General features: G+C 41.2%; 1 pseudogene; it reads left to right on the top strand.

Moving 5' to 3' along the window:
* The window catches only part of LOC139743335 (atrial natriuretic peptide receptor 1-like), a 248,041-nt pseudogene that overhangs the window by 164,004 nt on the left and 56,823 nt on the right, over window positions 1-27,214 (top strand).

Genomic DNA, 27,214 nt, shown 5'->3' on the forward strand with positions numbered 1-27,214 from the left:
CTCATCTGTCGAACTGGAGTTAACGTCCCCCACCCCCTCTCCCTCCCCAATCTCAGATTAGGACTTACTTATGATGTCAGTTATGTTTTAGAATGACTCGACTTCAGTATCCACCTGCTAATAATCTTATGCATTATTCGTATTCTATCTCCCTCTCACTCTCTCTCCCTCTCTATCTCTTTCATTCTTTATCTCTCTATCTTGCTCCCTCTTCCCTTTTTCTTGTGCGTCGTCGCGTATTTTATGCAAAGTTTCAAACTAGCAATGAGCACTAGACGAAGCTCGATGATTCTATGACAGATTCCTCATACGTTATGTCTGTTTTTTGACGAGGGAAAGTCAAGATCTCATTAGCCATGCATAGAAAAGATTTGTGTCGTTACGACATTTCGGTACTCCGGAGTATCAACAGTCTAAAGAAAAAAAAAAGAATATGGACTTCGTCCCACTCATATCCCCCTCACATCCCCCAATCCCTCCTCCTCCTTCTAGGTGGGGTCACCTGTGGCACCTTCGGCGTTGGAAGATAATGTTTAGATGGTGATGCGGGGGATAACAGTGTTGTGGCACGTATTATTACACATACAGTGAAAGGTTCACTTCATTCATTACGCACGCACCTCCCCCCACCAGGAAGGACTACTTAAGTAGGAGTGAATTCTCTCATATAAGTTTGAAAGATACTTAAGTATAAGAACACTACTTCTCTGTTGTCAAAAATAGGTTGTCGTAAGCCATTTTGCTATCGCATCGTGAAATAAGAAATTTATAACATATACTTTACTCTTCTTTGTCTCGGATTTCTTTGCTTTATTCTTCCCAATTCTTTGTTGTTGTTATCATATAAATTATTAATTCTCAACATGCCCAGTCAAGGTAAAAGCCAATTCACACAAGCCTTGTTTACGTTGCGCGTGATTTCGCTACGCGACATTTATGCTCCCGCCAAAGCAAGCTGTCTCGGAGTGAAGTTTGCCCACACCTACGCTGATGGAAGCGAATGAGCCGAGGAAGCGTGGTATTAATAATGATTTCGCCTCTTCTTGCCGGCCAGACACTTTTATTAGACAACGTCACTACCAAGACATGGCAACCGAAATGACGTTGATGGTCAGGGATCGTCCAGACGCGTTGACGAGACAAGGCAAAGAGCTGTCGATGACACTGTTGCCATGCAGTTCCGTGTGTTTCGATGTCTCCTCCTTGTCATCATAATGTTTTGTTATGCCTGTTTCAGATAAGGTGGAGTCTAATTTCAATTTTTTTCATCTCTAACCAGACCAAGCTGCTTTATAAACAAATCCACCAATCCTCAGCCAAATGTTAATCTCACGATATTTTAAACGATATAGATTATATATATATATATATATATATATATATATATATATATATGAAGAGTTTTCAACCAACAGGCGCTAAATTCATTGAAAAATGGTGGATTTAGCGTCTTTTGGAAGCAAGCTCTTTATTCATATATATATATATATATATATATATATATATATATATATATATATGTATATATATATATATATATATATATATGTATATATAGGTATATAGAAAATATACATATACATTTATATCTTTAACGTAAAGAGCATCAACACAGAAGAGGATGTTGATAAAGGCTGTGAATATCTGAGACCCTGTCAAGAGTTCAAGATTGGTCTGTGGATACTGGTAGATAGAGTTAGTGATTAATGGGGGGGGGGGGCTCGTAAGTAGATTTATTTTGTCGACACAATTCGTAATGAACCGTTGTACTGAGACAATCATTAGTGAAGTGGATAATATTTTTGAAATTAAAATTATAATGCAACAGCACAATGTGTGTCTTTGATGGATTAAACATGTGATTAATAGACAAATAATAGTCCGTGATTATTCCTGTCGACAGTTAACTGTGAACACCCCGTGTGTTAAGAGGAGTCATTAGGCCGGAGTGTGAAACAGAGGTCAGATTTTGTAAACAAGGACGTGTTAAAAGAAAGAGAGAAAGGAACAAACAAACGAATGTAGAGAGTAGTGGAAAGGTCTATTGACAATCAGTCAGTCTGACAGTCTTATTTCTCAGCATGAGGAAACGACGAATACGATATTGCTTAAACTCATATCTCGAGCAATCACTTCGCAGGATTCTACAAATGGCGTTCCATAGTTGGAGTCACGGGTTCAGTCCATGTACCGTGTACTTTGTAGCCGTGCGCGTCATAACTTCAGGACTGCTACTCGTAATAGAACCCGGCTGTCAAGGTTGTTATGATACAAAATGATCCTTTCTAAGCAGATAACATGCCTACACGCCTTCTTCCACCCTTTCGGCATGACCGCTAGCTCTGCCCATGTAGGCCCCACCCCCTCCTCAGCACAGTCGTGACAGTAACAAATCGTCATGGAGCAGCTATTGCTCCAACTTTAAAGATGCACTCAATTCTTATCGAAAGTAAACACATTCCTCTCAATTCATTGCCCTTTAAAATGAATGAACGGGGAATGACAAAAAGAAACCAACAACAGCAACCGACACAAAGAGAATAGTTATTTATAGAACATTTAAATGAAAATCTCAAGATTCAGCGAGTGAATGGTTGAAACGTGAGACGTTTCTAGCTGTATCTGAGCACGGTGCAGGGTCAGTGGAGGCCAATGTAACGGGGGTTCATACATTCGCTGAGAGAGTGATTGAATAGGAGGGGAAACCTTTTCTTGACCGCGCGAGACGTTTATTGATTTCCTTCTTTGCAGACGATAATGTGGCCGGAAGGTACTGGCGGGAAATAAAAAAAAAAGAAGAAGAAAAGAAGTGTCACATAGATTAATGCTCGGTCGACAGCCCGGCCAACAATTTTGTATGTGCAGAGCCACACATGTGTTTTCAACCTCACGCGAGAGGAAATTGGACAGGACAGAGTTGTCATGCTGTTTGCGTCAGACGAGTTAAGTGCTCGTAGCAATGGCGGCATAAGTTTCAATTGTATAAGTAGTTTCATATCTTGTGTAGATGTGGATTTGAAATGCACTATAATACCTCTGCAAGCTCGAAGAAATTTGCTTGCGATTTGCTCATGCGGTTTACAGTTCGACTATCGCTTATAGAAATCTGTTTATGGTTGGACACCAAATTCACCAAGATTTACATGGCGGAGTGTGTATCTTATGACATATAATCGAATGTGATAACGATTTGTTTACTTGTTTACTTACTTGAAGTGATTCGAAATTGATAGATACTCCTACATAAAATTCTTGCAAGAGATTGTGATATATATATATATATATATATATATATATATATATATATATATACATATACATATATATTATATATATGATATATATATATATATATATATATATATACACATATACATATACATATATCATTTTTGCTTAAGTTAACATGAAGGAAGATGCATAAGGCCACAGTTCTTAACATAATCTGATTGGAGTGGTGACTTGAGAGAATGACACAAGTGAACAGATTGACCTTTTGGTAAAGTACGAAGGAGGAAATACAAGCGTGTTCTTGTCCAAGTGCGCGAGAAGAAAATCTAGTGGTATTTCTCACCATCTAAATGCTCGAGATCATCTGTGTTGTACAACGTACATGTATTTGCTTTTGGCGCGCCATATTAGATCATTCTGGACTTTGCGAGGTCTATGTTTATTTTTGTTGTGATTGTTGTTGTTCGTTTTTCTTTTTCTTCTTCTTCTTCTTCTTCTTCTTCTTCTTCTTTCTTTCTTCTTCTTTCTGTCTTTCTTTATTCTGATGTGAACGTGCCTGTGTCTCTTTTCGCCAGTCTGTATGTCTTTCTATCCTGTCTGTCTGCCTGTCTGTCTGCCTGTCTGTCTGTCTATCTCTCTCTTTCCTCACACACACTCTGCCCCTATACAAATCATACTGCGTTTCTCTCTATCGGCCACATGTTCGAGAATCTTCCCTGGTACCCAAGCAAGATGTGATGGAATTTCCCCGTGTCTGAGGTTTTGTTCTCTTTCTTGGGTCCTTGATTTTTCTCAGTACATGATGCTGGAATAAACCTGGAGACAATTCGGAATTGATGACGTTGAAAAAGACAGTGAGATGTGTAAGTTGTCTCCTTGACTCATCACAAGATGAATGGGGAAAAATTGTAGGTTAACCCTATTTATTGAAATGTCACCCGTTATTTGCTGTGAAGTAGATGTATGATGTATGAAGTTGCTTTATACTGCAAAAGGAAAACAGTGTAAATGTGTCGTGTTCAACGAAATGTATTTGCGCCATATACTACATTAACTACAACTGTATGTATATCAGCTTAGGAGGTGTAATGATTATGTTGTGTCTGTATGTGAGATATCCACCTATTCATTGGAACAAAATGGTGGGAGGACGTTTTTGTTGCTCTTCTTCTCTCTCTTGCTTTTAGTTGGCAGTCACCCCCCCCCCCCATACCCAACACTTAACGAACATAGTATAAAAGAGGAAGAGAACACTAGAGGGGGTACTTCCACTCAATCTCATGGAATCGCCATCATAATGTTTTTCACCTCCGTGCGCAGGAAATACAATGAAGGCCTACTAACTGTTTATTGTTGTACAGGTAGGCATACTGCGCTTTTCGACTAGAGATGGGGAAAAAAACGCTCCTGATATATCAAAGATTTTACTGGGGCACATCAATAGAAACTGATCTTTTTGATACTTTCGACCAATATATTATATTTCTTTATGTTATAGTATTTGTTGTAACAGTAGTGATAATTGTTGTTGCTGTCGTTGACGCTGTTGTTGTTGCTGTTATTGTTGCCGTAGGAGGGCTCTATTTCAACCTATGTGCCGAAAAATCAATAAGCAATAATCGATTAGTTTCCAAAGATGAATTTGAATAGGAACATATAGGGCAATCCTACTAAAGAGATGTAAGCGTAATTGTAAGATATTTCTGTAGAGATATTTGATGGCAAACAGTATTAAAAGAAGAAAGGGAAAGAAACAGACAAAAAAAGCTGAATTCATGCCACTCAATATCTATCCAGGATTACCCGCAAAATCACTCACGATCGAATGAAATCTGCGGTTGGTGAATGTGCTCAGTCAACATGCCAGCAGAGATATTTGTACAGCGCCTTTCTCCGTATATTTTATGTGAAAGAAGATTGTGTATTGTTGTTGAATCTTTTTTTAGACTGTTTCTCCCTTTTGCAGAATCAAATGTTACCAAAAGGATTAGGCGCTACACTACAAAATGTTTTTGTTTCGTGATATTTCTTGCGTAGTTTAGTCTTCAGTGCTTTAAATCCGCGGATGTGTGTACACTTTCACCGTTATCACCCTAACTCTTAGTACCCCTGCACTTCTAGCTCCTGTTTATGTAAGCAGAATTATTAACGATAACGATAATGACTTAGTACGTTGTATATTCAACTTAATGGAATTTTTGCTTGAGTTCATCTTATTTGTTATGGCGAGTGATTGGTAAAAATTGCCCTAATATAATATCGAGATAATTCTATACTCCGTATTTGTCAAAGAATGCCGACGAAAAGCATTTAAGACAAAAAACAATATACTTCGGAATGAAATTGGCAAGTTTTATCTTTCCTCAACTCCTTTGATGGTGAACATTGCGATCGACTCGACTGTTGTGTGGTTCTTTTTTTAATATTAATCGAATATTTATGCCTTGTTCCCACAGTGTGCAGGCGCCTATTATTTGGTTGCCTGTCATTTACCATTCGCACACTTACATGTGCGTATTAGGATCATATATTGATGTTCTCATTCCATATCCAATATCCAGTGGAGCGTGCTGGGGGAGGGGAAAAAAAGATGGAGAAATTGTGTTTTATTTTGCTCATCGCGTGTTAAGGCATAGGGAGAGAAAGAGTGGCGCGTGCGGTCACCGAGCCATGTCAGACAGGTCGGAGATTGGTATAGATGAAATGAAATACACTCCATCATCTTTACATGGTAATGAACTGAATTTGGGATAGGAATCGTCGCCCAGTCTTCTGTAACGACACACGTCCCCGTGCCCCCCGAATACGAAGATCTTCGTATCGGGGCTTAGATGTGTTTTTAGCCGACGAGACAGATTATCGTCAACTCTCAGTCCCATTAATTGAGACTGGTTTGCGTCGTGCAAAAGACTTAAGAGGCAATCCCAGTCATTCGCGATTTCTCTCGTTCAAATTTCGACCAGATTTTTTTTTTCTGACATGTAAATATAGAATACACAATTTCATGGTACATTTATATAGCGACTGAGAAGTCATCAAGGTGCTCTTCAGCCAGCGCGATTTGATGGTGATGGACAGTTATACAGTGTGCAATTCGCAGGAAGTTTGCGCATCTTTAAATGCGATCGTGTTTAACGTTTGACGTCTGTGCAGAAAAATTACGAGAAAATGGCATTGGTAGTCTTCGTGGATGTGAGGTAGTACTATAAACTGAACTTCGAAGATTAAAAACGTGCAAGATCTATCTTCAAGTTTAGACGGTTAGCCAAAGTATAAAGAGCATGGCTGAAAACGCGTGCTTTTTTGTTAGATGTGAAGTCCCGCAATAACGCTCTTTAACCTGTCCCACTGCCCCTTATGTACTTAATCCAAGTGGCAATTAATTAGATTTAAGGGAGATCCTGCGAGGTAAACGAGTCGTTACATTCCTCTCAGCCTCATCTAAATGAAACACCTGCCTAGATTTATAACTTTCATCGTGTCTGAAGTCCCCTCGTATCCCCCCTCTCTCTCTTCCTACCTCTAAGTCCCCTCCCTCTTGACACGAGCGCATAAACGCCGAGCTAAATTGTGGCCGTGTGCCCAAACTTGTGACCAACATCAACGGCGGCCGAGTAAAACTTGGCGATGCCTAAACCAAATATTTTGAAAGCAAAGCTCGCCATTGATCGGGCCGCGTTCGGAGCTTGAGTACCCGGCTCCAATTATAGCGCCATTAACACTGGCTGAATAGCCAGTACCCATCGCTAGTACCCATCGCTTTGCAGTAAGTGCGAGAGAGCGCTTGAATGCTCGAGTGGCCTGTGTTGCAGCGCACTCATTCCGCATTTTACTTGTCCCAAATTGCATTTAACCATATCAGCTAGCTCAAGCATTATATCGTGAGCGTTTTCTCCCCTTTCTCGTGTCTGTTTATTTTATCCCCGTTCTTACGCACTATTAATGGTCACCTTCTTCAAACAGTTTCAATTTTTGTGCACTCTTATACTGCTCTTGCTTCATGCGCCATTTGCTGATATTGCGTTATGAGTTCCCGATGGGACGCTCCTGTGTGCCAATGCACCCACTTCAAGCAACGGTGCTCCTTCATTAACTTCCTGTTTGTTTTTTGGTCTGGTTTGTTTGTTTGTTTTCCCCCACAGATTTTTATTGCTACCATGAGGGCAGACTATCTATTATCATAAATTGAGACGATCTCGCTCGGTTGAGTTCTGGTAATGGGTTGAGAGGGCGATAGAGAAAGAGGGGGGGGGGGGGAGAGACAGCGTTGACCTCACCCACAAAGTCCAGGCAATGGTTCGTAACTCACACGTTCGGCATTGAGAACCAAACGCAGAAGGTGTCTGACGGTTGGGTGATATTATACAGATATTGCCTTTTTGGAGGAGTAATGTGACACTTGATATCTCCGCGGGAGTTAATATTTTCCCCAAGAGATTATGATATCTTCCCCGAAGCGCGCAGTGCTGAGGAAAGATATTGTCTTGAGGGAAGACAACTACGGAGGGACCGTCGAGTATTCTGATTACAACAATAGACAATGCAATATTTATTGTATTGCAGTAGTCAACATAAATACATCGTTTCATACTAGCCCCGACGGCAGTAAGTCAAATTCTGGAACTACATGTATATTATCTCACGTGACGTCACTGCTTGCATTATAGTGATTCCGATCATCGTTGCATTAGTCACGTGATTGCAGTATGACCAAACACCAACCAGTATTTATATGGACCATTCAATATTATACAGATATTGCCTCCGCAATAGGGGGAAAGGGCAGTTTTTGCAGTGAACTGTGTAGCTTTTAACAATCGATACCCGAATGTGCCACCGAAAGGTCTGGTCCTTCGCATTCCTGAAGGAGAAATGTACATCCACCCCAACACTTATCCCGTTGCCGTCCATTAGTTATTGATTTTCTTTTGCATGTATGGGCAAGTGAATGTGGCATCACTCGATCATGTTGTTGAGGCATCACATTCCTATTGAACCCCCTCACAGTAATTTCATGAAAGGAAACAAAGACAGAGCCACTACAATTTACACACGCAGACATACAAAGAAAAAAAAAAACAAAACAAGCCAACCAGGAGAACTCCTGCGTCGTTGAGGTCAAGCGCGAACTGTCAAATCACACTTTGGTGGGTTGGCAGCATAACTGGCGGTCTACTTTTGTGGCATACATAAGTTTCTTCGAGAAGCTGCGACTGTAGCGGCCTTTGCCATTCCCTCTTTGAACAATGTTTCCTGATCAATTGTCATCAATCCTTCCTCATCGCTGCTTGTGAAGGGCTCTCATTAAACGGATTCACCCTAACATTGGTCCAAAAATAATGCGCCAAACATCAACACAACATAATCGTAGATCTGTTTGATGCAAACCGTATAAAGGATTATTCTCCTTAAACTTTCCCTTTTAAGTTTTAACGCTTTGTTTGCTGATATTTAGTGGAAGGTCGACAAAAATAAATCACAATCCAGAAATGTGTACAACAAATTGGCAAAACTTCGTTAAGATTGAATAAGATAATAACCCGCGTGGATTTGATTCATCCTTCTTGATTGCACGTCGTTACCAAGTTTCGTTTAACAAGCTGTCCCCCGGGTTTAGAGCAAAATAATGCGATTTACACAGTAGAGTTCTATGTTGCGTCAGTTTGCGCAAGATTTCATTAACGTTTAATGTTCCTCTCCTGCGTTCGGTGATGAAACCCTCTGGAGTCCCATCTCTAAAAATGCTGCTGCTACAATGCACAATAGACTAAGTCCTTGATAAAGTTGAGGTTAATGGCAGTCCCTGTGGCACTGGGATTCAAGCCATACCACAGTATACAGAGCAAATGGATGACTCCAAACACTCTGGGGAGACCGACCAAAGGGGGTACAGAACGAGAACCCTTGGGGCGACCGAGAGAGCAGATTAAGCGCAATCTGTTGTTCTCGTTCTCAAATTGATTAAAAATTAGTACCCAGATTTCGTACGTTACGCACGTTATGGGGAAACACTGTAGAATTGTCAATTTGTGCTGCAGCGAACGTATACTGATTAATTGAACCCTTTCATTATACCAATGAAAGTTTCTGGAGTCAATCATATTTTCCCTCCGCTTGGATGATGACAAAAGCGGGAGTCCCTCTCTAGAGGAAGCGCGCAGAAGTGCATGGAAACTCTCTGTCAGTGCTGGCCACGGTAAAAAAAAAAAGAGACAAATACAGCAATTGTCAAGGGGGACATGTTGAGGACACTTAGCGAGCCTCTCAAGGTAACAAAACGTCTGGTTTGCTCAATCGCCATCTCGCATTGTGCTCCCTCGCCCTGAAGAGCGGGAAAAATAGTTTGATAGGCGAGAGAAGGCTAGACGGAACGGGCATGAGAACAAACATCGGGAGCGATAAACAGAAGGGAAACGAATTCATAATGATAAATCTGATGACATATGTCGTCGTCGTCGTCTTCGTTGTCGAGGAAGAGACTGATTGCCATATAGGAACGCAATACACTGTTTTGAAGTTCAGTGACTTGCGTGTATACCTCATTGCGATGTTTGTGACATGATTTCATGACTTTCTCTCTGCAGTTGTCATAATATGCAAATTTTCCATCAATTCCATCAATTTCGTCGATTTGATTTATACCTAAAAGGACAACCACCGTTTTACATCTTAATGCATCAATGTAATAATATAATTGACGAAATGTATCTTAATACCGTCATTAGGAATTTCTAATGAGCAGAATAGGAAGACTGATTAAGGTAGCTCAGGAGAACGATCAGTAAAGACTCCACGACATTTCCACACAAGAAGCTCTGACAGGAGCGCTGAAACTTGAAGAAGGTGTCTCCGTTTATTCCCCCCCCCCCCCCCCAGTAATAGGAGGGATTAAAACCAGTCTTTTCCAGCAGCACTTATCTACTTATTTCCACATCAAGTATGGCACCCTTCCATGAAATAAAAAAACACACACAAAAAACGTAAAGCTTGAAAGTTCAACATCCGCACTGATCAGAATATTCGCAACGATGCTCGCCGATTCCTCCAAACCTTTCTCTGTCCTATATTGTTTGTCCATACATGAACTTTTTGTGCCTGAACCAGCTCTTTTAAACCCTGCTGACTGACATCGGCTTACGGTCATGACAACACTAATCAATTGTGTCTGACTTCGTTTCGTCACGTCAATTGTATATTCGCAAATATCTTTACTTGGTTGTACATCCATTTACGAGGGTCGACTGTCTGCTCTTTGGACGTTCTCTGTGTCGAAATAGTCCTGTATTGCACCGTCATAGCATTCCAAACCGCCCCTGTAGCTGTCACTTTTGGTAATACCAGACGCATTGTATATTAATACTGAAATATTTTGAATTATCAGCGTTCCAGTGAACTCTGTAAGGTTTTGTTTTTGTTTCCTTATTCAAGTATGGACGTGGCTAATGTCGGAAGTGTGCGACGCAGTGGCATCATCCTTACATTTATGCCTATCACATTGTCATTAATGGTTTAGTGGCTAAACAGCATTTTTCCCCAGAATCATATTATCAAGATCCCATCCATTTTTCAAGTAATCAACTTGAAGATCATTAACGAGTCTTGATGTACTTCTCTTCGTTCGTAAATGTGACGATGCAATGTGAAAGCGCGCGCGCACAAACACTCATGCAGCAAACGCACAATCCCTTCCATACACATCGGTACGCCAGTAACCCCCGTCCGTCCCTCACTGCTCAGGTGTCAAGAATGATAATGTGCCAAGTATGATAATGTCACTGCCTTGCAATCACAGTTGTCCATCATGGTTCACCGCTGACAAAGTCGTCATTTTTCCTCCTGCCTAACGGTGAGGATTACTCGAATTTCAGCAGGAGATTGCTTGCGGGAAAGAAGGCAATTATACGCGACGAGCCGTGACGCATGTCACATCCACAATAATAGATCAATGAGAATGGCCAGACACAGTCGTATTTCCTCTCATATTACATCCATTACTCCCAAAAACCATGTGCTGACAATCGGAGATGAGAAAGGCGATTATTGAGTCATCAGCTTGTTCTTCTCGAAGCTGGACAGGCGAGAGAGCAACTACAGTACTCTCAGTCCTCTTTGCATGGTGAATTCCTTTCGTTTTGTTTTAGGCTTGACCCAATATATATACCGCCTCATCTATCGTTTTATTTCCATTCCAATCACCTCGAAAAGATCAAGTTATAGGGATAATTTCTTCATCTAAATTCATGGTGGATGAATATAGACGACAAAAAAAAAAAGAGAGAGAAAGAAGCGATAATGATGCTGAGATTAAACTGTTAACAAGATATACCTACATGCACACACACACACACACACACGCACACACACACACACACACACACACACACACACACACACACACACACACACACACGCACACACACACACACACACACACACATCTCGGAATTGCTCGGCTTAATAAATGACCGTGCTCCGTGTAAACATGGCCAGTGCCACGGTTACTGCTCCCCAAGGGTCCGCCTCTACGACCCTCCATGGATCTGACTGACGTAAGCGTGCGTGATAAGTAACTTGTTGGCCGACAAATCCCTGATGATGGATCTATAAATCAAAGCAAAAATAAATAAATCGGGGAAAGTCTTTTTGGGTACGGCATTTTCTGTTATTTGCTGTTTTTTACTGTCATTGCAGGTCTCGGCATCTATGTTTTATCCGGTTATGAAAATGATACTGTACGAAGTTGTCGGTGATGATAAGAATGTATTATTTTCTTTGTTTTTCGGTGAAAAATTTGGTGACGAGAAAGTGGCAGAGGACGAATGGAGACGAGGGAGAGAATATGTGTTGGAGATAGAGTTAGTTATTTCAGCCTACCGTGTTGTCTGTTGATAGTAGCGAGCGAGCATACTGACAGGAGTAGGCGACTTGGTTCTCTCTTCATTTTTTTATTTTTTATTGAAGAGTAACATGATTCGACCACTCGAATGTGGCGGACTGAAGTATGTGAGTAATGTATAGCTGATGGTGATCATTCAGCGTATGGCAACAAGCGGTCGGCACAGTGTGGACGAACGTGCCCCCGTGTTGCCATCCACGAACGCGTTAGCCTCGCCGTCATCGGAACCTATAATGGAAAAAAAAAAGTCAACTCGCGCCATAAAAGTGCCCGCGCGCAGATTTTCCCCCGCCATAATTGTATAATCCTGAGTTATAGGAGAGCTGCATAGAATGAAGCGTGTAATCAATCAAATCGGGACCCGGGGTCTGCGAAACGTCATAAATGTTCCCCCGGTTACTCCTCCGGCCAGTCAGAATCGGTTCGGCTTGAGATCCCGATAACGAAGGCAATCGAGACTCGCCATCCACGGTCATGAGCAAGTCCGTAAATCTACATCAAGATCATTGCTGTAGGATCAGTCACAGCTATCGGGTCATCCGCCTCGATTTGTGGACAAGGTTACGGGAAGAAAATTCGATAATTCCGTGGGGGTATGGTCATATCTTTAGACCAGGATAGCCTTGTAGGAATGCACGCGCAGAGGGAGGTGTAGAGATTGTAGTATAGGGAGACGGACAGGCGGACATTGGCAATGGAAAGAAAAATAAAAACCAGATCGAGATGAGAGCAGGGACTTGTGATTAAAACTTTCTCGTTTTCATGTGCCCTCTGGCTGTTCCAGGAAATCTTCCCCTCGAGCTCCAATTTGCACCCAATCTGCTGAATTATTCCAAAACGACAGGACAAAGCCTTGTAGACTACGGGTGCTTAAGTGAGAGATAGATACAGGATTAGGCCCCTTCACAGTAGGATACAAACATACACACACACACACACACACACACACAAACTCACACACACACACACACAAACACACACACACACACACACTCACACACTCACTCACACACACACACACACACACACACACACACACACACACACACACACTCACACATACACACGCACACACACGCACACACGCACACACACTCAAACGTGCATAGAAGGGGGTCAATAACCGAGCGGAAGCTGAAGTCGTTTTGTACCCGTCAACTTTAAACGTTTAGTGAAGATGGTGGATCTTGTGGTACGCACACCGCACTGTTGTGGTCACTTTGTTGTAGTCTACCCAGCAAAACTGCGCTTTCTCCTACGACTACTAGAGGAAGCATCATATTTTCTTAGAGAATAATGGAAATTCAAACATTAGTTTTATGTGAGATTACATAACCTCTCTGTAGTTTTGGTTGACACAATGAAGATGGTAATCCTTGCCAGACCATTCTATGAATTTGGCGACTTGAATCAGTATCACATTTGCCAATGATCTCCCCCCCCCCCCCCCCCCGCCACAAGAGCGAGATTTTTTGTTTTTCGTGGTGAAATGAGGGTAACTCGCGTCCAGGCACGTACCGAGCTAATCATGTATGTAAAGCGAAAGAGTCGCGCTTCCATCCATCCATTAGTACCCAATAGATTCTGCACACACAATGTAGACTGCGGTATTATCAATGTAGAAACGTGTACAAAAGAAATGAACAGAGAGAAGTGTCTTTGTGCGGTCGTTTTTCTTTTGAGGTCCAAACTTTTTGAATAAGTGAAGCCTAGTCGAACAAATTATGCAAATAAGCGAGAAGGCGCATCGAAATTGTCTAAGAGGAAGTCGTAAATAATTCGACCAAACATAGCTTCAATCACGACCTGGGCACACCTCGAAAAGGTGTAATGAATGGCCGTGTGACCAATCGGAAGACCGTGTATCTGCGTGTATACTTCTTTTGTAAGGAGAGCACGTACAGCATTGGAGAGGTATTCAGCGTTGCCGTGAGAACGCGCGCGTGTCCGCACGTGCAGTGTGCACTACGAGTGAGTCGGATGGAAATCAAGTGTCTGTTGGGAATTGATAGAAGTCCCTTGCGCACACCGGCCTGAATACAGGTCGTGGCGCCTTCTTAAGCTCTGAGGTGTGTAATAGCGCAACTTATACCAACATACTCCCTTTCTGCACTCCAGCCTACCTTCTCTCTACCGCCAGTATTTGATGTGCTCAATGTAAGAACCAAGAAAGTATGAAACCTTATTGAGGAAATGAATGCTAACAACCACATCATCATAGTTATAAGTTATGGCATATTGCGTCTCTGTGCGTGTGTGCTTTATACCGTGTTTTTAGTTTATCCCAACAAATGACGTTGAATTAACTAAAGACGAAAGCGTTCACACCAGAAAATTACGTTTTCCATACGACGAAGTACTTGGCAGGGCCAGTCACAGTATACCAAAAAACTAATAACAGTGGTCTGCGTACTCGTTCTTATGATGTCTAACGTCGATTGTATAGATCCCGAGGGAGACCTCTTAAAAGCACTTTGGCATCAAACTCTTATAACTTTTTGTTTGTTGTTAGTTTGTTGTTAGTCATATTTGTCTTAAGCCGACACAGCCAATATTCATATGAGCACGTTGTGGTTGTTTGTATACTACCACACATTTGTAGTACCCCTAACATGTATTGGATTTATGCAAATGCTTAAAAAGCATGGGGGAAAGTTTTTTCCCCTTCTTTTTGAACAGTATTCAAGATTCAAATGTGATGATGTTGAATGGTCCTTTAAGTGCCCTGGCCGGATTATAGTGGTAGGGGAAAGCAGGGAAGACGAGTGGAGGCAAGCGAGGTGAATACGGCCTGGATTTCGAGCAGGTCCCCGGTGGTTTGTTCTTACGTGACCGAGAGAGAGAGAGAGAGAGAGGAGTGCTCCTCAGTTCGTAATCTGTGTTAAGTTTGTGTGTGTGTTTGTGTGTGCTCGACGTCGGTTTCGAGCGGAAGAAAAGTGGCTTTTGTTGAGAGTTGCAATCTAGTCGTGGAAAAACGTTGGTGCAGGATAAAAAAAAGGTGGATACTCGAGTCTCTCATGCCCAGGTAGTGCGGTCCGATACAGGATGGAAGTTGGAGAGAGAAAAAGCGGTAGAAAGGGACGGGGGTTTGGTAAGGGGATAGGGTGGATGGGGACGCTGTTCAGATCAAGGCCAGAGAAACCTCTTACCAAGTTTTTGCAAGTACTAGAAGCCAATACCCCGTTATACTCAACAACTTCCTGCCATTGGACAACAACATCATAAACAATAACTATATTATGAGTCTTTGGTGTAAACGACCAACGAAATGTTTATTTGAAAGCCTTTCCCCCTCTCCCCATCTCCCCCTCCCACATAAAAAAAAAATTATGATACGTCATTTCCGTTCTTGAATGCATGGAGTGTATTTAAGAGGAGCCGTACCCTTGATACAAGACTACTTGACTGCGGAAAAGGGAGGGGGGGGGGGGGCAAGACGGATGTGTATGTTTCGTTGTTGTTGTATGTCTCGTTGTTGTATGCCTTCTTCGACTAGCCATTTTAGTCATGCTACAAATCAACATCCCATCCCATACTTTTCCGGTATTTATTTAAAGGGATGGTATTTTTTTTTTTCAGATGGTGGATTCAGATTGATCGGGGGTTTTTGCGAAGTATAGCAACCACTTATGAAATATTAGAGAGTTTACAATTCTAGGAGGTATTCAAAGTTTATTTGATGAAAATTAGTTTTGAAATGGCTGAGATATTCAAAAACAAAGTAAAGCGAAGTGGTCCTAATAGAAGGTCCCACCTTTTATTGGGATCACTTTGTTTCTGTATATCCCAGCCATTTCAAAACCAATTTCTATCAAATAAACTTTGACTTCCCCTTAGAATTATATGCTCTTTCATATTTCATTAGATGTTTTTCATTGCCTCTCAAAAAAGTTGGAAACCTGAGGCCTCATCTCAACCAAAACTATACCACGCGTTTAAGATCTGATGCGTCAGTTGAGTCCCATTGGTCACTGACAACACAATACATTGTGAGCGAGTCAGTACCGCTGTAATAACACGTGCTAGCTATACATGTTTCTGTTTTGTTTATCTTCAATGTAGGATTTCTTCTTCTTTGGGCAACCCCCCCCAAAAAAAAAAAAAAACAAAACAAAACAAAACAAAACAAAACAAAACAAAAAACAAAAACAAAACAAAACAAAACAAAACAAAACAAAAACAAAACAAAAACAAACACTAACTGACTGCCATCGTCGCATTTACACGTGTGTATATGTTTGTATGTGTGCATGTGTGAGTGTGGTTTTTATACAGGTACGTGTCAATTCTGCCTATTCGACTCACTGAATTTGTTTTTTTTTTTCTACGTCAAATTTTACCCATGTAGAAGTTTTGATTTAGAGCTTCATATGTTTGCGTTTGTCTAGACTGGACATTTTACTGATTCAAGATTTATTTGTCGATATATCTGTATGCCTTTCTGTATTGAGTGCTTGGTGATTCTTGAAATGTTTGGTGGTGCAATGGAAGACGTACCGTGGATGCATCAAGCTTCATTTGCAAAGACATGGTAGGGCAGACCTAAACTTTAAATCTCGCTTCATTGGATCCTGAAATGACAGTTTATGTGGTTACTGTACTCCCGTATTCGATTCGCAGTCGCAATATAAAATTTGTGCTCTACTTTTCATCTTCCCCTTGGCACTTGACTGGTATATAGTTGAATAAAATGTGGGGAGAAAAGGGTCGCATCATCTCACAATCTTTTCCCTCTCTTTCTTTGCTTATCTTGTATTTTTCCAGGGGAATACGCAGGATTCAGGGCAGAGTGTATGGGGAAACAACCAGCAGATTTTCACCGTAACCGGTTTTTACAAGGTGAGTGGTGACGTCAGATGTTGCGTACCTGTCGACAGATTTTGCGTACCTGTCGACAGATCTGTGGTCCTCCGTTTGAAAGACAAAAATTATGGCTATATATTATGGCTTATATCTATGGAATAGCCGCAATTCTGATAGTTTAAAAAAAACCCCACTAAACTGCTACAAATGCTTATTTTCTCGTGGAAGTTGTCGCGATGATGTTGGTGTGTGTTTGTCGTTTGTTTGTTTGTTTGTTTGGTTTTTGTTTGTTTGTTTGTTTGTTTGTGTTCGGTGTCTTTTTTTTCACACATGCCTGAATATTCTGATTGATCTGCGTAGATGAAAGTTTACGGTAATAAAGATAAACATAAAGAGAAGGAGAAAATTTCCTTCTGTGTGTCCAGCAGTGTTCGAGCTGCAGAAGAAGAGCGGGTGACGAGAAAACCAGGTCGATTGCATCGTCCATGTGGATGGCTAGAAAACAACAACAACAACAACAACTACAGCCTCGAGTCGAAGATTGAGAGTTCGGTTTCAGTGCTCTTTACCCTTTTTTCTTTCTTCCAATGTTTGTACTCCTCTTTCAAGATTATTCCACAGTCTCCACACACGACTGTAAGGTATCTAGTATAAAGTGCAATCACAACTTTACAGCAAAAAGGAACATTGGAAAAACAACCAACAACGATCAGATGGTTGCAATTGACCTGATGTTATGTTGTATGAACATTAGAGGGCGTTATGTTCCGTGAAGAAGAAAAAAAAAACTTTGAGAAGACGCAAGAATTAAAGAAAAGCACACTAGAAACCCTCTACTTTCATGCGTGAGGTTTATACGACATTCGTGTGTTCTACTAGACAAGATGCTAGACAAAAAAGCAGTATGTTAGGAGCGTGTTCATAATCTTTTTTCATACAGTATTACATGTAACTGAGATTACTGCAGTGCATAGTTGTGAAACGAAATCTTCATGTGGCATTCACGACATTACATTCTTTGTGAGTCATCTTATATGTTTCTCACTATAATGGATGTTGATATGCAGCGTGGTAAAGGTCTTTCAGCCGAGTTAAAGTGCTGTCCTTTATGTTCGTGCGTCCGTCGCGATTCCATACATTTTCGTCGTCAACACGGGAATCTTTAGTCATCTCGATGCGGTCTTTGATATTGTTTATCCCGCTCGAAGTCGCTATATCGACAATCTATTGCCACTCCCGCCCTCTGGGCACGAGGCTCTCCAAGTTTGAAATGTTTGTGATATTGTCATCGTCTGCCCCGATCGATGTATTTCCCGCTCTGTTTGTCCTGTTAATTTGCGAGGAGGTACATAAAATAGCCTGTTTAAACAAAATGGCTTTACAAGCATGAGTCGCTGCCGTTTCTAATTAGACGTGCCTATCTTCCCGTCGCATGTAATACACTCTACCTCTCTCCTCCTCTCGCTTCTCCATAACCATAATCCTTGTCATCTTGATGCTCATATTCTTGCTCATATTATTGTCACTCTTTCTCTTCTTCGTCTTCTTCCTACGATGAACGTCATCATTATTGTTTAATTATTGCTATCATAATCATTACTACCGCTCCTAATACTACTACCCACTACTTTTGCTGCTACTACCACTACTGCTATTACTACTACTACTACTACTACTACTACTACTACTACTACTACTATACTACTACTACTACTACTACTACTACCACTACTACTACTGCTACTGCTATACTACTACAGATTGTACTACTACTACTTCTACTTCTTCTACTGCTACTACTGATACTGCTGCCACTACTACTGCTACTACTTCTACTACTACTACTACTACTACTACTACTACTACTACTACTACTACTACTACTACTATTGCTGCTGCTGCTACTACTACTACTACAACTGTCATTTTTCTTATTGTAATCGTCATAAGCATCACAAGCATTTTCCCAATCTTTACTGTTATTGTTGATTAAATTTTGTTGTCAACATCATATTTGGTGTTGACATTCTTCTCTTATTAATCCGTACATCATGACTTTACATTCTCTTCTGCAGGCGTGCTCTGCATGTACAGTGCTTTCCCTCTACTAGAACTTTCGCTCTAACATGTCTGAATTTCCCCTGTTGACAGCCTGACATATCATTACATCTCCTTCTCTCAATCCTCCGCTCTTCCCATATATTTTCTCCTCGTCCTTTAACCTTATATTTGTGTGTGCGTGTGTGTGTGCGTGTGTGTGTGCGTGTGTGTGTGTGTGTGTGTGTGTGTGTGTGTGTGTGTGTGTGTAATCCTGTTCATCCTTTTCTTTAGCGTTTGCTCCTTGTATAGTTTGTTTTGGTTCTTTTTTTTCCCCTTCGATCTTAAGAATGACAAGGGCGTAATTTCCTCGTCTGGCGACTGCGGTATTTACCCGCCGTAATAGGCCGAACGACCTTGATAATCGTAATGTTTACACTTTTCTTCCTACGTGTGTGTATGTGTATGTGTATGTGTGCATATAAGAGTCAATGCACGCGACAGGCGCATTTTGCCTTCCGAAACGCGGAATTCTTTCCATTAACATTTTCTATACTTTAAAGAACATCAGCGGATTGCAGCTGCAAAGAAAGATGCGGATGTTGACAACCAATTAAAATGTGTGCAAGGTTAGATTCAACACAAAAGTGAAGTTTTTATCTCCCTCCGATGATGGGTCACTAAAGAAATATGCCCCCCCCCCCCCCCAACTGAATTTTTTGTTGGCAAATTCAGATATTGTATGAAATATGTCACTATAGTAATCATCCAGCACAATGGCAATGACAACCACTTATCATTCGTATTTTTCATATCACCACACAAACAAATTTTAGTGTTTATCGTCAAGTCATTTCAAACATTACGCCGCATGACATTCGCAAGAGTAAACCAACGTCATGCAAATGAGTTAAAGTTGACATTATCGTAAACATTTATTTTTATTCTTAAAAAGAACATCCGTCTGGTCCGGAATGTAACGGTCCCGTTGTACATCACTGTAAAAGTCCTCATTAGCTCAGCCTGTAAACTGTGGCTATACGTACAAAGTTTAGCCTTGTCCAGCAGGGGCTGCTGTATTCGTGAGGGTTGGACCACGAGAGACATAGAGGCAGAGAGCCAAAGGAGATAACGACCCTGTGAAGCAACAGGTGTGACACGTGGCTTAATGGTCTCTCCCTTTTTTATGAGAATTTACCGTTAGTCGTCTTTCGTTAATGATTAATCCCCGGTTTGCGAAAAGACACATTTTGTGCAAGCGTAACAAACTACCTGACTCGCACCGGGTTTAGCTACTTCCCTACCCCTACCCCTCCCCCTCCTCTTTGCTTAGTGGTTTCTTACCTCATGACTTTGGCGATGAAAAACAGAACAGGTCGAACGGAAAGGGCCTGGTAAAACGATGAAACGATCAGCAAAGGAAGTGGAACGGAAACAGTAGGCAACCTGCGCGACTCTGTAATTGTGTAATCAGCTTGATTCTTGATTGCTTTCTTTTGTTAAGCCCTATTTTGCCTCAAGTGCCCATTTTTACAATTTCTTTTATCCATTTACATTAGACAGAATGCTCTAGAGGAAAACCAAATGACTAAACAGGGATTCTGAAGAAAAAAAAATCCGCCCTTTTGAAAAACACGTGAACGTAATCATTAAGGAGATCGCAAGTTCGTTGCGATGTCGGTGACAGATCGGAAGTTCAATTGGCGAAGTCCCCCGGAAGTTTGACGGGGCTAGTCGCGGTGAATTCGACAAGAGCGGAAATGAGGTGACACTTTTAAGAGTGTGGCAGATTTGGGGGGGGGGATAACGAGGGGATGGGGTGACAAATCTAAGCTTGCATCATTCACACTCACCAAGCAATCTATTGAATTTAAGGCAGTCGGTTGGTACCACATGTAGAGATAAATAATAACAACACATCTTCAGTATATATCTCAATGGTGTCACATGATTAGGGAGCGAGTGGCAGTTTAGCAATCTTTTTTCCAGTTTTCTTTTCTGTCTTTTTTTTAAACTTCTGTCCCTTTCGCAAAATTTTGGAGTCAGATACATATCAAATGAATAAAAGAGAGTGATATTTACAGTGTATATTTGTACAAGCTAGACTGAAAAACGCGCAATGTGTGGGTGGAGCACACCACGTTCCTCTGCATGGAGCAGAAAGAGATCCTATAAATCTCTTCAGGTATTTTGTGCTAATTCTAAAAAAAAAAAAAACAAAAACAAAAACAAAAACACTTCCCCGCTTGTGCACGCCTTTTCAACAGTTACTTGTTACTTTATCGTTCATCTAGATTATGACAGTTAGCTTTTACCTTTGTTCTCAGCAGAAAGCTGTAGGTCCATGTTTTCAGTCACTTCTCATTATACCGTCCTTCTTCAACCCATGAAAGAAAATGTTCGTCCGGGAAACTGTGACGACACTAATAATGATTGGAAATGAATCACGTGTCGCGAGAAGCCTGCTATAGCTGAATTTTTGCTGATGAGTCAAATTCTTGCTGCAGACACAACCGTGGCTGGTATAAGCAAAGGCCGTCTCCTGTATAGAGAATGGAACTTAATTATTCTGATACTCACGAGTAACTAGCTGACAAGCCAATCTTCATCTTATTCCATTTACGGTTATTAGGAACATCTTTATTACTCGGTGTGCAATCTACGACCGATAAATTTTGTCTGGTATACGCGCGAGAGTGCGAGTCATAGTGCAGTAGAGTGGTATAGGGCTGTTACTCTTTTCCCTTTAGACATTGAGGATGTCATTGAAAACTCGAATCTTCGTTGTTGTTTACCGCCATCTTCACACACACACACACACACACAGAGACAGACAGACAGACACACACACACACTTTTCTCTTTATTTTCTCGTAGTTTTCTCCTCTTTTTTCTGGGTGGGGTGAGGATGGGGGAGAAGGGAAAGATGCTTCTCATTGCCAAAACAAAGGTGAGACTTTAACAAGGAAATTATGGTATGATTTCATTCTCTTTTCTGTGTGTTATTCTTTTTATTCTCTTTAAGGGGAATTTTGGTTGTTTTTTTTCATTGTTTTCTTTTTTTTTTCGGGGGGGGGGGGGGGGGAATGGCGTAGGGTGGAGTTTGTAAAGGCTTTCCACATCCCCTTAGCATATCGCTTTGACGATGGGAGGCTTACGGTTGAGCGTTAGGGCTTAGTTCAATACAACGCGGTTTGATACTCGTGCTTTTTGCAGCTTTACCGCCATGACCGGCGAACGCCCTTTGTTTGACGACTTCTAGGCTTAAGTCTATAATCGTCGTTGGCAGCAGGTGTGTGTATAACGTCTAGGGCAATTTGAGATGGTGTGAATAAGAGGGTTAAGACAGGGGGTTAAAAAAAAGCGCCAAGAATCAATGACAAGGCACAGTGGAGAGTGGTTGCCCTTGGAAACGACACGGATCGCGGTAAGGGTCAGCATTTGCGCCGCCATTTCTGTATCTTCAGCACCCGCGTCATGGGACTTCTTGTTTAATCCGTAATTTAAATTCTTTGATGTTAACCGAATGGGAAAGAGAAATGTTTAGTTGCCAGTGTCGCCTGGGAGGAGGATGGCACTGCAGCGGGGAGGTCTGGGAGACATCAATTTACAGTGATCTCGGGGATCAAATTTGTCTTAGCCAAGGTCACTGCGTATATTGACGCCGAGATCGAGTAATTCAACTCTCCTAACAGAGACAAGATTTGCCACGCAATCCTAACCCTGTAGACATAACCACTGCAGGCTAGGCGCGGGTCCCCTGCTTGGGGCATACCTCCCATGTAAAAAAAAAAAAAAAAAAAAAAGACCATCCTTGTTTTCTAACAGCTGCACGGTTCATGACACACCAAGCATGTTATTTTGAGCTTCGTCTGCCATCAGTGAGACCATCGGCAAGAGAGCTTTTCTTTTATTTCAGTTTTCACGAACAGTTCTATCTTTAGGAAACGTAGCAGACGTTCTCTTTGTCCTTCTTTGTGCTTTTCGAGGGGAGGGGTGGGGTAGGAATACATGATGATATGGTGCGATATGAACTTATCTCTCATCACCGCAAGTGGCGACTTCTGATGATCACAACAAGATTGTGGGGTTCAAGTGCCAGCCAACGCAACGAAGCCGGGTGTCTCTCGTCAAGACATCTGATCCGCAAGTCCCGCTCTTCACCCCTCCCCCCCATCTCACTGGGGACCCAGAAAGGGGCGTTGCCATGGCAACAGGCAGTGAATGTTCCGTTTGGGATTGGAGATGGTGCGCATTCGGTGTGCGAGAATGACACTATTAAATCGAACGACAGATGAGACCAAGAAAGCGTTTTTTAGTAGCGCCTACACGCACCCGAAAAGTCTTACAGATTATTTTGATATTGTCTTGTAGATGTCAGTTTATATAATATTGGCAGAAGGAGAAAAGATTGGCGCATTTATTGGAAGTGCAATCATAATCAGGATTGGGGAAATAATCTTTCAAGGTCTGCTTCGCAAAAAGTGGTCACACTAAGTTTATCTTGGGTAGATGTGAACTTATCCGATTTCGTTCAAACGCTGCCTCTGTATAAGCTCGTTTAAATGACATTGCAAAATGCTTTAGGCTGTAGATGTAGTTGATTTTCTCCGCCCATACTGCTGTATACTGTATGTATTTAGAACTTCTGAATTACAGCTTAGAGTTAAGGCCTTATGTATTAAACATAAATATTTAGTATTAAAATGAACCCGCGAACGCGCGCGCGCGCGCGTGTGTGTGTATGTGTGTTGGGATGGATGTTTGTGTATTAGTATGTATTTTGTTTTTGTCTTTCCCGGATTTGAATGATTCTTATGATTTGTGTACAATCATGTAATTCTCTTATACTGATATATGTATCTGTTTTCTTCATTCTTTACCGTTTTTCTATGTGTCTTTAACTCAAATTGTATATTGTACATGTTGCATGGTCCCTTGTCAGAGCGCTTCCTATTTAGCGAGATGAAAGGACTACCCTAATAAAGGAAAACGGAATTAGATTAACAAATGCGTCATCAGCATTTATAAGTATCATCACACATGTATCATCACACATCAATATTGATTACACACACAGATTGTGCGATTGTGATATTCTCTAACATTTTCATTATGTCCCCCCCCCCCCCTCTCTCTGGAAGAATATTTCCTGCCCCATTATTCACTGTCGTAAGTAAAGTGTCTGTAGAGTGATAGAGGCAGAACATGATACCCACTGGCATAGAGTTTAATGTCAAGGAAATCGAAGAATATCAACGACGAACACTGAATTGTTTCATTTTGATATTGATGCTTCGTTTAAACACCTCTCTTATTTTTTTCTCATATAATTATATTAATTTATATGTTTTCATCTGTTCATTAATTAATTAATTGATAAATTCATAAATTGATACATTCGTTTATCAAATCAGTCACTCGGTCTTTTATTCTTCATTCTTTGCGCTTTTAGGATACCGTACATATCCAAATCACGCTTGATTTCTTTTTGGAGAATGTGAGTGAAGCAAAACGTACACAGTGTGTGATAAAATGGTACAATGTTGTTATTGGCAGACTATGGAAAACACATGTAAGCAACAGAATTATGGCTTGGAATATGATACAAATGACGATATGACATTGAGCAAGTAAGAGCTACATAAATTTTGTTCACTCTCTTCGTACAATGATTATTCCACTAATGTCTGATAGACTTAAGTATCGCATGCTACTGAAGAGAAATCTGAGCTCGGAACGCGATGTATTAGCAATTTTTACGTTATCACAAGAAATTGATACATTTGTCAAAATAGCTGTTTCATTCTGCATGCATTATACAGTGCGTATCAAAAAAAGGTAATCCAACTTTGGAGGGCTACTATCTTATAATTGTCAGCTATGGAGAGTGCAATGTTGGTTGAGAGAAAAGGGGAACTCTTTTTCTTTCCAGTGATACCTATTTATGTTGACAACTGTCATTCATGACTGAGCACATGAACTTTAAAGACAACAATGACAAATTGCACGTTTTCCAAGTTTGCATGTTACTGTGAAGGAACAATGCATATCTCACTGCATGGATGAGATCTGTCAATGGAAGTGGTCGAATCATCATGCCAGCCTGCATGACTGCAGGTTCGTGTTTAGGGTTTCTTCTTACCATTTATGGTTCATAGCCTTCAACATGGCCACGTTGTTCTAAACTTGGTCCTTCCCATAAAGGCTAAACCATTATCCATTTTTCTCTCTTCACATTTAAGACATGGTTTGTCGCTGCGAGCTATGAGTTGAATATGAACAGAGAAAATGGATTGTATGGGTTGACCTCTTTGGGAGTAACTTCATTTATCAAACAGGTGGCCATCTTAAAGGTTATGAACCATAAAAGGTAAGGAAAAAAAAAAACCTAAACACAAACCCTAAACACAAATCTGCATTCGTACAGGCTGGCCTCTTTGGCCACTTTCATTGACAGATCTCATCCATGCAGTGAGATATGCATTGTTCCTTCACAGTAACATGCAAACTTGGAAAAAGTGCAATTTGTCATTGTTGTCTTTAAAGTTCATGTGCTCAGTCATGCATGACATTTATCAACATAGATAGGTATCAATGGAAAGAGGAAGAGTTTCCCTTTCCTCACAACTAACAGTGAGCTCTCAATAGCTGATAATTATGAAATAGTAGCCCTCCAAAATTGGATTACCTTTTTTTTTTTGATACGCACTGTACATCACACCGCGTTCCGCTATAGAGCATGATTTTATTGTCTGTCGCTCATTTTGTGCATGCTTATCGTTTAGTCCCTGTGTATACATGACAGAGGCAGTCGTGCCGTGCATGTTGCAAAGAGATATCATATCTAAATAAATGATGAAGAATGCTCGATACTAACTCCACCGTAACCTCATGCGTCGGAAATATCCTCGTTGCGACTCTTCCTTTCCATCCAGGCAGTTCCAACCACGGAATCGCCCCATATGTCTTCATTAATTAAAGAAACGACTTCCATTTTCAGTCGATTCTCGATGTCTGCTATAGATGTTAAGATAGTCGTTGTTTTCACTATCTACACTTTGATGATGTCATCGTTGTTTTCATGCTAATGTTATCACACTCACATACTATTTTGTCTCTCCTTTTTCTCTTTCTCGTTCGCTTTCCCCGTTTTTCTCCAATGCCGCAGGGTATCGTTATAGCAATCAAGCGAGTGAATCGCCAACGGGTTGAGCTCAACAGAAATGTTCTAATGGAGATCAAATACGTGAGTAACGAAAGTGAATGCTCTTTTTAATAGTCAGTGTCTGTTGCTTGTTTACCGTCTTCTTAGCGTAGCCACAACCAAGAAGCATTGCAGTCCCTAGGAATCAGCAGAAACAAGTAAGGAAAGAGTAACAACCGGTACCGACGGCCGTTATTTGGCAAACTTCCATTAACACGAAAAGCGTCATCTCTAATGAACTGGCTGCCTGGGAATATAATGGCGTTTGAAAAGGGCCGTTATTGAGGCAAACATTGATTTTTGCCCGCCGTGTAGAGCGCGGCTGTGCCCTTAGTGGAATGCAGCGGGAGCAATAATCAGCAAGAGTAACGGGGACAGCCATCTTGGGTTTTGGCGGCGCCCTGGCTTTTTCTATATTTTTTTAATCTTAAATGTTTGGCCCCACGCTTTCGATCGCTCCCTTTCTTAGATTCCATTCACACTCGCAAACTAAGCTCGATCCTCGGAGGATTGTTGATGATTAGAGTGCTTTAATGCGACTACCAAGACGCCATTTCCACCCCCTCACCCTTTGCGTCCCCTGAAGCATTGCTTCTCACTCACTCCATCTAGGGCGCTTTACGATCCCGATTACACGGGCTGCTGTAGAATGAAAAGCCTTTTTAAGCCCGGCTTCTGCCTTTGAATCGACGCCTCTACACTTGAAAAAGCCCCAAACATTCCGGTTCAATTTCGCCAAGCGTAAAAAGCCAATGAAACGTATATCTTCAATGACTTTCTTTGTTTGCTTTTTTTCTAAGGACTCTTAGTTTACGAGTGTCAGTGGACTTGAATCGCAGGTCGTAGAGGCATCCTGGTTTTACGTCACTTTTTAAGACAGGTGACTGTGACGTAAGCGGTGACTTCATCATTGCGAGTGTTAATACATAAATCAAGACGCATACTCGAAATTGTTTGTGATTTGTTTAGATGGCGTCAAAATGGTGATATTATTATCTCTGTAGTCGCATTTCATTATTTTTCTTTCATCACCGTATTTC

Source organism: Diadema antillarum, unplaced genomic scaffold, assembly GCF_040938485.1.
Source record: "Diadema antillarum isolate AM-2024a unplaced genomic scaffold, OU_Dant_1.0 seq00001069_RagTag, whole genome shotgun sequence".
NCBI lineage: Eukaryota > Metazoa > Echinodermata > Echinoidea > Diadematoida > Diadematidae > Diadema > Diadema antillarum.